The sequence below is a fragment of the Bos taurus genome, chromosome 21 (genome assembly GCF_002263795.3).
Source record: "Bos taurus isolate L1 Dominette 01449 registration number 42190680 breed Hereford chromosome 21, ARS-UCD2.0, whole genome shotgun sequence".
Classification (NCBI taxonomy): domain Eukaryota; kingdom Metazoa; phylum Chordata; class Mammalia; order Artiodactyla; family Bovidae; genus Bos; species Bos taurus.
In genome coordinates, this window is record NC_037348.1 from 68,372,765 (window position 1) to 68,390,885 (window position 18,121).

An 18,121-nucleotide genomic window follows, 5' to 3' on the forward strand; every position below is an offset into this window, starting at 1 on the left:
TTGCCTGGGAAATCCCATGGACAGAGGACTCTGGTGGGCTACAGTCCACAGGGTCACAGAGCTGGACACAACTGGGCATGAACCCACACATGGTAAATATTTTCCCATGTGATTTCACAGTCTATGCTTTTTAAGATCTAACAATAGGTTTTCCCAAACCACAGTTTATAAATCAAACTTTCAAGGCAGCGAAAATTTTTTTAAAAATTATCTTCTCTTTAAGTGCTGTAACTACAACTCACTGATGACCAGCAGAGGGTCCTGCTCCTCTCGGTTCTTCAGCCCTTTCAGCTTCCTCCTGCACCCCCACACCCACTACAGGGTCCATGGCTTGTTCTCCATACTCTGAGCTAATGAAGGTTTACATAACCACGTGCTGCGGGAAGCCGGGCCTCTGGCCAGAACTAGGCTCGCATGCTCACACCCACCACGGGCACACAGTGGCATCCATAAAGGCACGGACTGTGCTTCTCTGCTCAGAAAGGTTTCTTTAGGAACTTGTTGTCAGAATGAATGACAGTGTGACACTCTGGGGATACTTTCTGAATTACCAAGAGTTGTGAGTAAGTTCAACGTGATGGAAGAAGCAGAGGAGAAGCAGAATGGCAGAGTTGTGAGTCTGAACGTTAATTCTTAAAAGTTAAGAACTCCCAGATAACTGATCCAAAAGTCACTACACATTATTTCAGTTTTTAATTCTATTTTAAAGTCTTTACTAAACCCTATCTTTCCTAATCTTAGCAAAATCTCTAATTTCTCTAATCTCTACTACTCAGTCAAAGCTAATTTTATTACAATCATGAGATTTAAAAGCTTTTGAGATAAATTAAGCTGGCATTGACCTGGATGGTACATACTTCCTAAAGCATCTTCTAAAATTAGAGCTGAAAAGGCATGGGGCTGCTACCATTATTACAGTAAGGTTTCCCCAGATTAAAAGAAATGGAAGGATCTTCAACACAAGTAACATGTGCATTCACGCCAGATGCATTTTTTAAAGCATCTTTGAAATCACAATACAGCTTACAATTGACAGCATGTCACAATCTAAGGGGTAGTGCTGTGCTTTTCTTTAATAGTATGCATAGAGATGAAACCCAATAGAGTTAAGGGTTAAGAAGACAAAGGAAAAAAAAAGAATTACTGTTCATTCCTCCTCAAAGATTACTATATTGAAAATAAAAGATCTGGTCAACCACGGTTAGACACACGCAGACTTGCACCGTGTGCTGCAACACGCAGAGCGCACGACGGCAGACGCCTCACACGCCTTCTCACACCGCCCCCTCTGCCCAGACAAGCCAGGCTGCCAGGCCCTGCCGGCCCTGCCCCACCTTCCCCATCATCCGCAGTCATCCACCTCCTCTGGGGAGCACTTCCTGCCACACTGCCTCCCCATCCTGACCTGGTGAGAGTCAGAGCCTCCTCTTTTGCTCTCCTATAACAGACCGTGGCTATTTCTGGCACAACATTCTCGCACTAAATTATCAATGGTTTTCATGATTATATCCTCTACTGAAACAGAGTTTGTGACTCACAGGGGTGAGCTGTGACCCCCATTACCTGCTCTTAAAATTATCTAAGTGTGTCCCAAGTTGTACATATTTTCACTTTTAAAAGTTGTTAAAAACCCCAAAAAGCCGCAGGCCGCGGCGGGCAGCACTTGTGTTCTCTAACTCAGTGCCGGAGTGGACCACATTGGTAAGCGGTGCTCGGTAAGTGAAAGACCGAGGCAGCCTAGCAGGCAGCCACCAGCATAACCGAATCGAATCCCTCAAGAGGGCACTTCTCCTCACTCTCAAGGTCATCTGAGCCCCATAAAGCAAGTCGCCAGGATCAACCACTGATGTAAGGAACCGCCTGGGTGGAGCCTGTAAGGCCTTCGTGCGCCTGACCGGCCCGTCTGAAGCAGCCTCCCCATCTGCAGCCTCTCACCACTTTGTTTTCTTCGCGTTCACCACCACCTTACACACCTGTGTAAGCCGTGTATTTATTTGTTTCTCCTCTGTCCTTCCACTAGAACTTAAGCTCCTGAGGAGCGGGGATTTAGCTAGTTCACTGCTGTGTCACTACCGCCTGGAGTGGAGCCTGGCACATAGTGGGCACTCAATCAACTCCCCCAAGTACATAAAATAATTATTTTTAAAGTAGGTTGTGTCACAAAGGGTAGGTGTCTGCCTTCTTACACTATCTTCAAGGTCTCAAATAGGAAAAAAAGATCAATATTATACCCCTCTAGTCGCTGAGTTACTCCACATTAGAAGGAAAAGAATCTTTTAAAAATGCTAGTGTAAAAGTCAGAAGCCTGTACACACATATGTGATATTTGGCAGATTCCACTCAAACCTAGACATCACAGACATCCCTCGGTAAAGCCTTCCTGCTTTCCATAAGGTGGCACTGAAGGGTGCCAGGGGGTGAGTTCCACCTCTACCCCCACACATACACTCCTGCAAATTTTGGGGAAAAGAATTAACTCCAAAGAAGAACGAATAGTTTTGTAAGATCATATTAAGTTCAATTTCCATGACTAAAACGTCTAATTTTGGCAAAGAACTAGAACTAGCCTTTCAAGGATAATGAAAAAGTTTTTCTAAATAAGGGAGAAACATTTAACACTCTTGAGAGGACAGATACATTTAAATATTTGAGTTGCATCTACTCATAAGAAGAAACTAATACAGTTAAGTGACCTTTAAATTAGATCCTCAAAAACCATATCATTTATGTTTAGTTCAGGTCACTGTTTTTATTCACTTTAATAATTTATTGTTTTAAAAATATATATTCCATCATATGAAAACTTCCTCTCAATAGCTTGAACTGGTGAGATCTGGTTATACACTATTCCTGGGAATACAAAATATACATCTCAGCTTCCCTTCACCTAACTTATTTAGTCCCTCCAGGATTTAAAAGCATATGCATTTTGGGGGAACCTGTCTAGAACCTTATAGAAATGCAAAACTCACGAACCTTCTCATAAAAACTAGGTATGCCATAAGTCCATAGCATGTGTGGAGGTGAAGCAGCTGAGCAAATTTAATCTAGTCTCCAAAACTTAAAGAATCTCTGAATAGGAAAAGGGCAGTATCAACTCTTGACACCCCTACTCATCAATGTTGGGAATCACTGCCCAGAATGTCCGCTGCTTTACTGACTCTGTTCATGTGAACATTATGGAAACAGAACAAATACTAATTTTCAACCACAGGTTGTGACCTACTAACATGCTGTATAATCAGTTAGTGCCCTCGGGGCCAGTTTTGTTTTTAATGGAACAGAACAATATAAAACAGTATTATAATACACTGCAAATCAACTATACTTCAGTATAAAATAAAAACTAAAAAAAAAAAAACCCAAACACACACACACACAAATTATTAAGAAAATGAAAAGACCAGCCTGGGAGAAAATATTATAAAACACATAACTGATAAAGAACTTGTATCCTAAATATACACAACTGAAAACTCAGTAATAAGAAAACAAAGAACCCAATCAAAAAGTGGATAAAAGATCTACGCACCTCATCAAAGAAAGCACCACCCACCTAAGAGAATGTCCAAAATCCAGAACACTGGCGATCCGAAATGGCGGTGAAGCAGCGGAGCACAGGAAGGTGCCGGTGGAAGTGCGAAGCGGCACAGCCATTCTGGAAGACAGCCTCAGTTTCTTCCAAAACGCACTCTTACCGTGCGATCTAACAATTAAAGATTCTTGGTACTGATCCAAACGAGTTGAAAACTTATATCTAGACAAAAACCTACACATGAATGTTTATAGTAGCTTTATTCATAACTGTCAGAGCTTGGAAGTCACCAAGATATCCTTCAGTAGGTGAATGAATGGATAAACTGTGGCGCATCCAGACAAAGGACACCAAGCGGTGATAAAAACAGCTACCAAGTCACAAAAGACACAGCAAACAAACACACATGGCCAAGTGCAAGAAAGCAGTCTGAAAGGCCACATACTGTATGACGCCGATTAAACGATATTCTGAAAAATAAAAATCTGTGGAGATGGTAAAAAAAAAAAAAAATCAGTGGTTGCCAGGAGTTGAGGGCGGAAGGAAGGATGAGTAAATGAAGCACTAAGAATTTTTGAGGGCAGTGAAACTACTCAGTATGATACTATATTGGAAGATAAAAGACACTCGACATTTGTCAAAACCCACAGAACTGTACAACAGACACAGTGAACCCTCATGGAAACTATGGTCTTTAGTTAATGGATGAACATTAGTCTAGGCACTGCCATCTGCACTTCACACATTCTCAATTCTCACACCAACTCTATGAGACAAATACCACCTTCATTTTACAGATTAGGGAAAGGAAACTTGGAGAGGTTAAATAACTTGTCCAAGGTCACCGAGCTAATGAATGCCAGACCAGGATTTAACCCTGATCTGACTAACTTCAAAGCTACAGTCTGAATCACTACTCTAAACCACTCCAAAAGAAAAAAGAAAAACAGAAAAATTTTAATAAATACCTTCGTACTTAGAATATACCTGCCATTACTAAATAACTTCTCAATTAACCAAGTGTCATCTAGTGTCTACAGTTGAAAGAATCTGAAATGCACAAGTGAATCATATAAGGGAACCAGAATAAAGAATCATGCATTTTCTTCTAACTGTTCAAATATAAAGATGATCTCCTAATAGATGTTCTAATTACATTTTACTGACCTTACAAAAGTTTAAATTAGGTGTATTAACAATTCTCAGAATAAGGCTTCCTTTTTCTATTTATTTCTTTGTAAAATTCAAGAAAATATATTCCTATATGAATTTTTGAAAAACACTGATCTAATCCTAGGTATATACCCTAGAGAAGTATGTCTACACAAAAACTTGCACAAAAAAATTAGAGCATAACTATACAGTCATAACAGCAAAAAAGTAACAGTCAAAACCAATGAATGGATAAACAAAGGCTGTACATCTGTTATACAATGGGTATGGCTTGGCCATAAAGAGGAGTGAGGAGAATGCTACATTCCTGAGATAATGGATAGACCTTAGAAACGCGATGCCAAGTGAAAGAAGCCAGATACAGAAGGCCACATGCTGTTACGACCGCACTTACACGCGATGTCCAGAGCAGGCAAACCCACACAGAAGCAGATTAGTGGCTGCCAGGGGTGGGAGGGAAGGAGGGAAGTGACTGCTAACGGGCACCGGGGTTCTTCTTGGGGTGATGAAAACATTCTAAACTTAGCTAGTGGTGATGGTTACACAAACCTGTGGATATATTAAAACCACTAAACTGCAGACTTCAAAGGCATGAATGTGACAGTATGTGAATTCTATATCAATAAACTTATTTTTAACATATCTAGTTATACCAGTTATTCGACCTATTCAATCAGTAAAGTATTTTTCCCAATGGAAATAACTTTAAATAAATATTACATCATTTCTTTGTATTTATTTCTTTCTCTAGTAATAAAGATTTATAATTAGACAAATCCTATTTTTTCATGTCTGCTAATACCAAAAGTCAAGTACTAATCCTTTTGCCAGCAGGAAATAAAACTCAAAACAGAAATAATTAGTAAAGCAATGTCTCTGAAGAGCACTTTAATATAATCATGTGTATAGACAATACATGACCACAGGAAAAACCATAGCCTTGACTAGACGAACCTTTGTTGGTAAAGTAATGTCTCTGCTTTTGAATATGGTATCTAGGTTGGTCATAACTTTCCTTCCAAGGAGTAAGCATCTTTTAATTTCATGGCTGCAGTCACCATCTGTAGTGATTCTGGAGCCCAGAAAAATAAAGTCTGACACTGTTTCCACTGTTTCCCCATCTATTTCCCATGAAGTGATGGGATGGGATGGCATGACTCATTGGAAAAGACTCTGATGCTGGGAGGGATTGGGGGCAGGAGGAGAAGGGGACGACAGAGGATGAGATGGCTGGATGGCATCACTGACTCGATGGACGTGAGTCTGAGTGAACTCCAGGAGTTGGTGATGGACAGGGAGGCCTGGCGTGCTGCGATTCATGGGGTCACAAAGAGTCGGACACGACTGAGCGACTGATCTGATCTGATAAGACAATACTATCTATCTGTACAAAATGAGAACACAATTTACACAGAAAAGTAAGTCCAATAGCCCCCTCCTATCTTTTTACAGATGACTCTATTTTGTCCTTCAGGTTTGAGCCAGCTCTTTAAAACCATGATTCTACTCTGAATTTGCTTATGATGCTTTGAGTTACCATTCTCAAAATGTTTCTCCTCTTTAGAAAACTAAGCAAAACTCAAGTGTAGAAAACAGACGTCTCAGTGCCTGAAGATTATCTATGCCATTTACAAAGAAAAAAAACTTCCAAAGCTGTCTCTTGGGCTTCGTGGAATCTAAATGCAGGCACTGGTGACACGGAGCATGGTAAGACGTCCTAATGAAACAGGACAGAGCACGGCCGGCACAGCAGAGTGACACGGCGGGTACGGTCTCACCTAATGAGGTGTGGGCCACGGAAGGGGAAGTCTGATGCTAGCACTGTTCAATAACAACTGTAAGCAGGATCTGGAAATCACCATAAAAGGAAAACCAAACATTAAGTTACTAATTTCCACGCATAAAGACTTGCCTAAGTTTTGTCATTAATGTAAAAAAATCAAGATCTCAGGGTTTTTAAATAAGTTTTCATAATAAATACCTGTCTATATCTTATACTTATGAAAAGTGCTTGTTGGAAGTAGGAGACACACAGAGCTAGTGTTTGTTAATTCTGCTAGTACTGACATATCTTAGGTGCTTAAAATGAGAACTGAAGTTTATAACAAGATACTTCAAAGGACTTTTACAATTTGTTGATAGTAAAAACGGCTATTGTTTCAGTGTTTCCTATGTTCACAGACAGGCTGTTTGCCCGTATCACATCACTGAACTCTGCCAACAGTCCACGGAACTAGGCACTGGGATGATCGCCACGGCAGACAGAGTAAAGGACTGCCCAAGGTCACATGACTAAGAAGTGCCAGAGTGTCTGACCCAAGTGTCTGACTCCAAAGCTTAAGTTTCTACTTGAGTTTAGGAACAAAGCGGTGAACACCTAAAACAAGAAAAAGCACAGAAGCATTCAAGCTCTTCTTCCCTGTGAAGCTGTAGGAGACAATCTCCATTCAAAAGTTATGAGATAGTAACAAACCATTGTGTTTATAACTGAAGAACTCAAATCCATGACACACAGGCTTCCTTGAAAAGCAAAACATCGTAAGTAAGAACACAGAAGAGAAAATCAGTAGAGACTCATTACAGAACCCAAAGGTGAACCTATTCCACAGCCTGGATGGCCTCTGGGCAAAAAATCTTATTGCAAAATTCAGACTTAAACTGAAGAAAATGGGGAAAACCACAAGGGCATTCAGGTGTGACCTAAATCAAATCCCTTATGATTGTACAGTAGAAGTGACTCAAGGGATTAGATCTGATAGAGCTCCTGAAGAACTATGGACAGAGGTTCGTAGCACTGTACAGGAGGTGGTGACCAAAACCATCTCCCAAAAAAGAAATGGAAAAAGGCAAAATGGCTGTCTGAGGAGTCCTTACAAATAGCTGAGCAAAGAGAAGCAAAAGGCAAAGGATAAAGGAAAGATATACCCATCTGAATGCAGAGTTCCAAAGAACAGCAAAGAGAGATAAGAGAGTTTTCCCAAATGATTAATGCAAAGAAATAGAGGAAAACAGTAGAATGGAAAGGACCAGAGATCTCTTCAAGAAAAATCAGAGATACCAAAGGAACATTTCATGCAAAGATGGGCACAATAAAGGACATAAACAGTAAGGACCTAATAGAAGCAGAAGAGATTAAGAAGAGGTGGTAAGATTACACAGAAAGACTGTACGAAAAAGGTCCTAGTGACCCGGGTAACCATGATGATATGGTCACTCACCTAGAGCCAGACATCCGGGAATGTCAAGTCAAGCGGGCCTTAGGAAGCATTATTACAAACAAAGCGAGTGGACGTGATGGAATTCCAGCTGAGCTATTTCAAATCCTAAAAGATGATGCTGTGAAAGTGCTGCACTCAACATGCCAGCAAATTTGGAAAACTCAGCAGTGGCCACAGGACTGGAAAAGATCAGTTTTCATTCCAAACCCAAAGAAAGGCAATGCCAAAGAATGTTCAAACTACCACACAATTGCACTCATCTCACACATGAGCAAAGTAATGCTCAAAATTCTCCAAGCGAGGCTTCAACAGTACATGAACCGTGAACTTCCAAATGTTCAAGCTGGATTTAGAAAGGCAGAGGAACCAGAGATCAAATTGTCAACATCTGCTAGATCGTTGAAAAAGCAAGAGAGTTCCAGAAAAACATCTATTTCTGCTTCATTGACTATGCTAAAGCCTTTGACTCTGTGGATCACAACAAACTGTGGAAAATTCTTAAAAGAGATGGGAGTATCAGACCACCTTACCTGCCTCCTAAGAAACATGTATAGAGGTCAAGAAGCAATAGGTAGAACCTTGTATGGAACAACAGACTGGCTCAGGATTGAGAAAGGAGTATGACAAGACTGTTTATTGTCACCCTGTTTATTTACCTTATATGCAGAGCATATCATGAGAAATGCTGGGCTGGATGAGTTACAAGCTGCAATCAAGATTGCTGGGAGAAGTATCATCAACCTCAGATACGCAGATGACATCACTCTAATGGCAGAAAGTGAAGAGGAACTAAAGAACCTCTTCATGCAGGTGAAGGAGAGTGAAAAGGCCAGCTTCAAACTAAATGTTAAAAAAACTAAGATCATGACACATAGCCCCATAACTTCATGGCAAATAGAAGGGGACAAGGTGGAAGCAGTGACAGATTTTCTCTTCTTGGGCTCTAAAATCACTGTGGATAGTGGGATGGTGACTGCAGCCATGAAATTGAAAAGACAATTGCTTCTTGGCAGGAAAGCCGTGACAAACCTAGACAGTGTGCTAAAAAGCAAAGACATCACTTTGCTGACAAAGGTCCGTATAGTGAAGGCCATGGTCTTTCCAGTAGTCATGTATGGTTCTCAGAGCTGGATCATAAAGAAGGCACAGTGCCAAAGAGTTGATGCTTTTGAACTGCGGTGCTAGAGGAACTCTTCAGAGTCCCTTGGGCAGCAAGATCAAACTAGTCAATCTTAAAGGAAATCAACTCTGAATACCCATTGGAAGCACCGATGCTGAAGCTCCAACACTTAGGCCACCTGCTATGAAGAGCCGACTTGCTGAAAAAGACCCTGATGCTGAGAAAGACTGAAGGCAGGAGGAGAGGATGACATCAGATGAGATGGCTGGATGGCATCACTGTGCAATGGACACGAACCTGGGCAAACTCCAGGAGATGGCAGGAGGGAGACAGGGAGGCCTGGCGTGCTGCAGTCCATGAGGTCAAGAAGAGTCGGACACGACTTGGCAACTAAACGACAGTGAGAAGGTCTTGTAGGTCTTCACAGAACCATTCAACGTCAGCTCCTTCAGCATTAGAGGCTGGGGCACAGGCTTGCATCACTGTGACACTGAACGGTCTGCCTTGGAAACAAACTGAGATCATTCTGTCATTTTTGAGACTGTACCCAAGTACTGCATTTCGGACTCTTGTTGACTATGAGGTCTACTCCATTCTTTGTAAGGGATTCTTGTCCACAGTAGTAGACACAAAGGTCATCTGAATTAAGTTTGCCCATTGCTGTCCATTTTAGTTCAGATTCCTAGAATGTCGATGTTCACTCTTGCCATCTCCTGTTTGACCACTTCCAATTTACCTTGATTCATGGACCTAACACTCCAGGTTCCTATGCAGTACTGTTCTTTACAGCTTCAGACTTTACTTTCACCACAAGACACATCCACAACTGGGCATCGTTTCTGCTTTGGCCCATTCTCTTCATTCCTTCTACAGCTCTTTCTCTGTTCTTCGCCAGCAGCACACTGGACACCTACTGACCTGGGGGCTCATCTTCCAGTTTCTTATCTTTTTGCCTTTTCATATCGTTCTGGTCCCATCACTTCATGGGATGGGAAACAATGGAAAATGTGATAGACTTTATTTTCTAGGCTCCAAAATCACTGAGGACAATGACTGCAACCATGAAATTAAAAGACCCTTACTCCTTGAAAGAAAAGCTATGACAAACCTAGACAGTGTATTAAAAAGCAGAGACATTTCTTTGCTGATAAAGGTAGGTATAGGCAAAACTATGGTCTTTCCAATAGTCATGTACAATGAGACCTGGACAATAAAAAAGGCTGAGCGTTGAAGAATTAATGCCTTCAAACTGTGGTGCTGAAGAAGATTCCTGAGAGTCCCTTGGACTGCAAGGAGATCAAACCAGTCAATCCTAAAGGAAATCAACTCTGAATATTTATTGGAAGGACCAATGCTGAAGCTCCAATATTTCAGCCACTGGACTCGAACAGCAGACTCATTGGAAAAGACCCCAATGCTGGGAAAAGATTGAAGGCAGGAGGAGAAAGGGAAGACAGAGGACGAGATGGCTGGATGGCATCACCGACTCAACAGACGTGAGTTTGAGCAAACTGGGAGATGGTGATGGACAGGGAAGCCTGGTGTGCTGCAGTCCATGGGGTCACAAAGAGTTAGACACAACTGAGCAACTTATCATCAACAATACTGTTCACGGGGTTCTCAAGGCAAGAATGCTGCAGGGCTTTGCCATTCCCTTCTCCAGTAGTGCCCGTTTTGTCAGAACTCTCCACCGTGACCCGTCTGTCTTGGGTGGCCCTGCGCCGCATGGCTCACAGTCTCTGAGCTCCGCATGGCTGTGGTCCGTGGGGTCATTTTGGCTGGTTTTCTGTGATTGTGGTTTGCTCTAGAGGCCATGGGGCTGCAGCCCTTGCTTCTTCTGTGTCCTCTGATGGGCAGAAAGCTTGTGCAAGCCTCCTGATGGAAGGGACTGGCTACAGGCAAAACCAGGTCTCGCTCTGGTGTACAGGGCCATGCTCATGCTTTCACGCATGTGTGCTAAACTGCGTTAGTCCTGTCTGACTCTTTGCGACCCTACGGACTGTAGCACCAGGTTCTTCTGTCCATGGGATTCTCCAGACAAGAATACTGGAGTGGGCTGCCATTTCCTTCTAGGGAACTGAACCTGAGTCTCTCGTCTCTTGCACTGGCAGGCGGGTTCTCTACCACTAGAGGGCCATGCTCAGTACATCTTCAATCCAACTTCCTGCTGATGGGCGGGGGCTGGGACCCCTCCCTGTAGTTGGGCCCAAGGTGGCCCTGTCCTGCAGTCTGCAGTCCCATGGTAGCATTCCAGGCTCCATGGAAGGGCTAACGGCGACCTCCTCAAACAGGACTTACTCCAACATGCTGCGCCCCCCAGGGCTGCTGCTGCCAGCGCTCTGGCCACAGGGCAGGCCACCGGCGACCCACGCCTCCCCGGGAGAGTCCCAAACACGCATGGACAAGTCTGGCGCAGCCTCTTATGGGTCACTGCTCCTTTCCCTTGGGTTCTGGTGTGCACAGGGTTTTGTTTGTGCCCTCCAAGAGCCTCTTTCCCCTAAGCCTATGTAGCCAAATTCTGCTACTCCATACACTGCTACAAAACAGTTTTCTTCCCTCTCTGCTAGCAAAAAATAGTTACTATTGTTGGCTCAGTACTCAGTGTCTCACAAGAATCCATATTTTAACACAAAAATAAAATAATGTGTCCCCTAAGGTAATATTCACGCCAGTCCTATTAAATGCACACATTTTAAGCTGTGAATCTGAGAGGACGGTACACAGGTGCCCCATTTTCTTTTCAATAGTCACTAAAACTGTTTGGGGAAAAAGATAAAAAATGTTTTTTGGTAGTCTGAATTAGCATAAGTGACCATTTGGTTCTTAATCCATTTGTAAAGGCATTCAATGCAATTAAGAGAGATATACTGAGAATTTAAAATTTAAGCTATCAGAAAGATCAGTCATCAGATCCTGGAGCCAAAAAGCAGCCTTATCTATGATAACCACCCCTCTTTCCCCATTTACAGATGAGGAAGCAGAAACCCAGAGAAGGAAATAATTTGTCAAGACTAATAAATCTTATGAGTAACAAAACCAAGACTGAAATTAGGTCTCTTGATTCTGAGCCAGACAGGCTTCCTCTCCCTCAGCAGTTTATTTAGTTACACTGTTGACTTAATATTAAACCAGAAGGTCTGTGAACTGTCCAGCAAGAAGTCTGACATACAATATTCTCTCAAATCTAATTTCCTCCCCTTTTTATTTAAATACCTGACAACAGCTTTGGGCGCTGTGAAAACCAGAAAAACCCCAGAACTTTAAAAATTACAGAAATGAACTGAAATTAATTACAAAAGAGAATCATGAAACAAAACTGACACAGGAACACATTACCACATGCAAATGATAAAGGGCAGCTGATCACTAATCAGCCCGGTAATGAAATCTGAAAATGACTCCACGACCATCAACAGGGTCCTGAAAGAGAAAACTTGGTGACCCTATTCAGTTCAGTTCAGTTCAGCCGCTCAGTTGTGTCCCACTCTTCGAGTCCCCATGAATCACAGCACGCCAGGCCTCCCTGTCCATCACCAACTCCCGGAGTTCACTCAGACTCACGTCCATCGAGTCAGTGATGCCATCCAGCCATCTCATCCTCTGTCATCCCCTTCTCCTCCTGCCCCCAATCCTTCCCAGCATCAGAGTCTTTTCCAATGAGTCAACTCTTTGCATGAGGTGGTCAAAGTACTGGAGTTTCAGCTTTAGCATCATTCCTTCCAAAGAACATCCAGGACTGATCTCCTTCAGAATGGACTGGTTGGATCTCCTTGCAGTCCAAGGGACTCTCAAGAGTCCTCCAACACCACAGTTCAAAAGCATCAATTCTTCGGCGCTCAGCCTTCTTCACAGTCCAACTCTCACATCCATACATGACCACCGGAAAAACCATGACCCTATTAGTTAAAAATAATTAAGTACAAGGAATTCAACTGGAATACAACTGAGGTGACCATATAATTAAACACTTGGCCACTCTGAGTGAAAATAAAGGAGCTAATAAAACAAAGTGCCAGGACAACAAGCAACAACCCAAGACATTCTCTTGTACACCTGGATGTATGGGCATCAGTATAAATTGCACCTAGGGAACTACACTGTTTCATCGGCAACAAAACCCTCTGAAGGGAAGAGTTCCACAAAGCAGCAAGTATTTAAAAAATCAGGACTAAAGAGAAAACAAAAACTACAGAAACAGATATATATATATATTTTAGTGAAGATTCATTGCAACTATCTACTTCACCAGCAGATAAAAAGTAAGCCTTATAAGATGACTCATCAATCCTACCTCAAAAAAATTGGTATCCACCCTCACCCAACAGAAAGAAGGAAAAGAACCATTTATGCCATGTCAGTGAGAGCGGCAGGAGCTTCATCCCCATTCTACGGGAGGAGAAGCAGCGTCCAGAGAGGATTATATTGCTCAAGGTCAGAATCTAAACCCAGGGATGACATCGAAAGCCACAAGGCCCTTGAGGCTCCCAGGTCTCTTTCAGGGTAACGATCACAGCGTGGCAGGCCACCTTTCTCCTTCCTTTCAAGATGAGACAGGCACTGTTCTTATCCTCAAAAAAGAGAAAAAGGCATGGAGAGGGCTTCACGTGGGCTTAGCACACTTGACCCCTCTGAGGGTCCTCCTCTTTCAGGACAACAAGGACCCTCCTCCCCAGATCTGGGCCCCAGGGGACAATCAAGGACCCCCCCCCCACATGCAACCAAGATCCTACAATCAAGGAATCAACTAATCTTGGAAATTCAAACCACAGAACCTAGCTTCAACCTTCACGGGTTCTCTGTCCTCCTCCTTGGCTGCTACGTCCAGCAACCGTGGTGCCGACACCTGTTACTGACCGACACTCACCATGTGCTAGACTCACCTGAGCTTTCTCCAGCATAATACCGTTCAGTCCCGCCACATATCCTGGGGAAGAGGTTTTTCTTTTTGCTATTATTCTTATTCTTTAATTAACACAAATTAACACACACGTAATCTTCTTTAATCTAACAACAGATGTAATAAAAAGACGGTTCCCCCAAAGACTCACACCTTTAAACAGCTGGTATACACCCTTGCGGCTCAGACGGTAAAGGGCCTGCCTGCAGTGCGGGAGACCCAGGTTCGATTCCTGGGTCGGGAAGATCCCCTGGAGAAGGAAATGGCAACCCACTCCAGTATTCTTGCCTGGAAAATCGCACGGACAGAGAAGCCTGGTTGGCTACTGTCCACGGGGTCGCAAAGAGTCGGACACGACTGAGCAACTTCACTTCACTTCACTTCATATACCCTTGCAGACCTTTCTCTTCACGACAAAACTCTTCTCTTCTTTTTCCCAGTGAGACCACATTAAATAGAAAACCAGTTTTCCAGCCAACAATTCATTTGAGGCATTTTTCCACAAGAATTTACACAGTTCTGCCTCTTTTTTAAAAAGACTATATATTACTTCTCCCTATGGCCACAGCAGAACTGACTGAGGGAGAGGCACTGTTACTTTCAGATGAGCAGATAAGGCTCTGACAGGTATGTGACTTAAGGTCACACAGTAAGAGGCAGGGACAGGGCTAGACCCAGGCCTACCTGATTCCAGAGCCTGTGTTCGCAAACACTGGGTCCCACACGACACCTGTTTTGAATGTTTCTGTCAAGTAGACTACAACCCCTTTCAAGACGGTGAATTAGTGTCTTTCAGTCTCCAATGCCCAGCGCTGCACTGGCATATAATCAGTTAGTACACACTTGTATAAACGGCTGCTGCACATCGGTTTTCTGTGCCACGTTTCCCATCCCTCCCATGCCATTCTTACCTTTCACAGGGCCCTGGCGCATCACGGAGGCACGAACGTACCTGCTGCAAGTGCAGCTCTCCCGCCCAGAAGAGAGCTGCGTCCTGCTCTCGGCTGGGCCACTTGGCCCCTCTCCGTCTCAGAATTCAGATGCAACGCAAGCTCAGAGCCCACCTGCTTCTCGAGGAACTTCCCTGAGAGGGCTTCAAGCTGGCACTAGAAAGGCACTTAGCAGTTATTCATCCTGGACCCCTCCTCACTTCATAGTAATGGAGAGAGTAATCCACAGTTTTATGACAAACTAGTAAGGCTTCAACCTACAAGAAGTTGAAAATTTCAAAAGGAAAGGAAAGGCATTAAAGGAGAGTTTGCTACGTACCACTCAGGGAGGGAGAGGGCAAGATAAGAAGGCAGTGAAATTTAATACAAAAATCTAAATGTGTATTGGAGCCTCCAAAACATTACTCCTCCTAAGTTTACAGTCCTGACTCTTCAGTAGTGCAGACCTTGGCGACCTCTACTATCAGAGTTTCTCTGAATATTAGCCAACACCTCACTGACTGCTGCATCACTAACCATAAAGCTGCAGATTAAGAGGCTTTAATGACAGTTTTGCATAACAAAAAGCTGGCAAAACAAACACAAAAGATAACTTTCCATTAAATTTAGTCATGGAACTCAGCTATTTGACTTGACTACTGAAAGCATAAGTAGCTGCTATCACTAATATAAAAACAGCCCACCTTTCCTCTCAGTTTGAGCATTCTTTGGCATTGTCTTTCTTTGGGAATGCCAAAGAATGCTCAAACCACCACACAACTGCACTCATCTCACACGCTAGTAAAGTAATGCTCAAAATTCTCCAAGCCAGGCTTCAGCAATACGTGAACCGTGAACTTCCAGATGTTCAAGCTGGTTTTAGAAAAGGCAGAGGAACAAGAGATCAAATTGCCAACATCCGCTGGATCATCGAAAAAGCAAGAGAGTTCCAGAAAAACATCTATTTCTGCTTTATTGACTATGCCAAAGCCTTTGACTGTGTGGATCACAATAAACTGTGGAAAATTCTGAAAGAGACAGGAATACCAGACCACCTGACCTGCCTCTTGAGAAACCTGTATGCAGGTTAGGAAGCAACAGTTAGAACTGGACATAGAACAACAGACTGGTTCCAAATAGGAAAAGGAGTACGTCAAGGCTGTATATTCTCACCCTGCTTATTTAACATATGCAAAGTACATCATGAGAAACGCTGGGCTGGAGGGAGCACAAGCTGGAATCAAGACTGCCGGGAGAAATATCAATAACCTCAGATATGCAGATGACACCACCCTTATGGCAGAAAGTGAAGAACTAAAGAGCCTCTTGATGAAAGTGAAAGAGGAGAATGAAAAAGGTGGCTTAAAGCTCAACATTCAGAAAATGAAGATCATGGCATCTGGTCCCATCACTTCATGGGAAATAGATGGGGAAACAGTGGCTGACTTTATTTTTCTGGGCTCCAAAATCACTGCAGATGGTGACTGCAGCCATGAAATTAAAAGACGTTTACTCCCTGGAAGGAAAGTTATGACTAACCTAGACAGCATATTAAAAAGCAGAGACATAACTTTGTCAACAAAGGTCCGTCTAGTCAAGGCTATGGTTTTTCCTGTGGTCATGTACAGATGTGAGAGTTGGACTATAAAGAAAGCTGAGTGCAGAAGAATTGATGCTTTTGAACTGTGGTGTTGGAGAAGACTCTTGAGAGTCCCTTAGACTGCGAGGAGATCCAACCAGTCCATCCTAAAGGACATCAGTCCTGGGTGTTCATTGGAAGGACTGATGTTGAAGCTGAAACTCCAATACTTTGACCACCTGATGTGAAGAGCTCACTCATTTGAAAAGACCCTGATGCTGGGAAAGACTGAGGGCAGGAGGAGAAGGGGACGACAGAGGATGAGATGGCTGGATGGCATCACCGACTCAATGGACGTATGTTTGGGTGGACTCTGGGAGTTGGTGATGGACAAGGAGGCCTGGGTCATGGAGTTGCAAAGAGTCGGCCACGACTGAGCGACTGAACTGAGCTGAACTCCCTCTCAGTTACCTCGTATAAGCCTTCATATCTGATTATCAGCAATTCTGCAGGAGGACTCCTACCAGAAACCCACTGGACCATGAGGTATTCTCTGTTAACAATATTTGAGGATCTGTTCAATTCTAGAGGCAAATAACCATATAAGGAGATTAAAATTAAGACTCCCGAGTTTATGACAAGACACTGCAGTGTAAGAAGACACATAAAACAAAAACCGAGTGTAAAGCAAAGGCTGACAACGTAGATAACATAAATTGGACACACTTACAGGATCACTCATTCATTTATTTAGGAGTATTTCACTGAGACCAACAAGGCGCTGGGCACACCCTGTCAACACTGCCCCCTCACAGAACCTGGAGCTGAGACAGAGATACCAGGAAACTCCAGTGGGAAACTGCAGTGTGCCACGAGACCCACAGGAGGACTGCCTGATCTGGATGCCAGCTCAGGAAAGACCTGCCAAAGGGAGCAACGTGTAGGCTGAGACTGAAGGAGTTAGCCATGACAGGAGTGGGAATGCCTGTGGGAGGCAGGAGGCGGGCAGATTATTGGTTTTTTCCCCATTTTTTTAACTGGAGCACACACTCAGTTGCATCCGACTCTGTGACCTCAGGGACTGCAGCCCACCAGGCTCTCCTCTCCACGGGATTTTCCAGGCAGGAATACTGGAGTGGGCTGCCATCGCCCCCTCCAGCTTATTGAGGATAGTTGATTTACAATGCTGTGTTAGCTTCTGCTGCACAACAAAGTGAGTCAGTTGTACGTAAATATATAACCATCCTTTTTTGGATTCTATTTTCATGTAGGTCATTACAGAGTACTGAATAGAGTTCTCTGTGCTATTCAACAGGTTCTTATTAAAGATCTACTCTCTATATAGCAGTGTATATGTCAATTCCAATCTCCCAGTTTATCACTCCCATCACCTGCCACCCTCACCCCCGTAACCACGTTTGTTCTCTACATCTTGACTCAACTTTTGTTCTGTAAATTTGTAAACTTGTACCATTTCCTTCAACTCCACATATAAGCAGTATCATATGGTATTTGTCTTCACTCAGTATGACAACCTCTAGGTCCATCCATGTTGCAGAAAATGGCATTATTTTGTTCTTTTTTATGGCTGAGAAATATCCCATTGTATCTATGCACCACATCTTCCTTATCCACTCCTCTATGGATGGACATTGGGGTTGTTTCCAAGT

The 18,121-nt window shown here is 43.2% G+C and overlaps 1 protein-coding gene across 3 annotated transcripts in view; it reads right to left on the bottom strand.

Moving 5' to 3' along the window:
• PPP1R13B (protein phosphatase 1 regulatory subunit 13B) overlaps positions 1-18,121 on the bottom strand; it is an 82,770-nt gene that overhangs the window by 43,850 nt on the left and 20,799 nt on the right. The gene's annotated exons all lie outside the window — the stretch shown is intronic.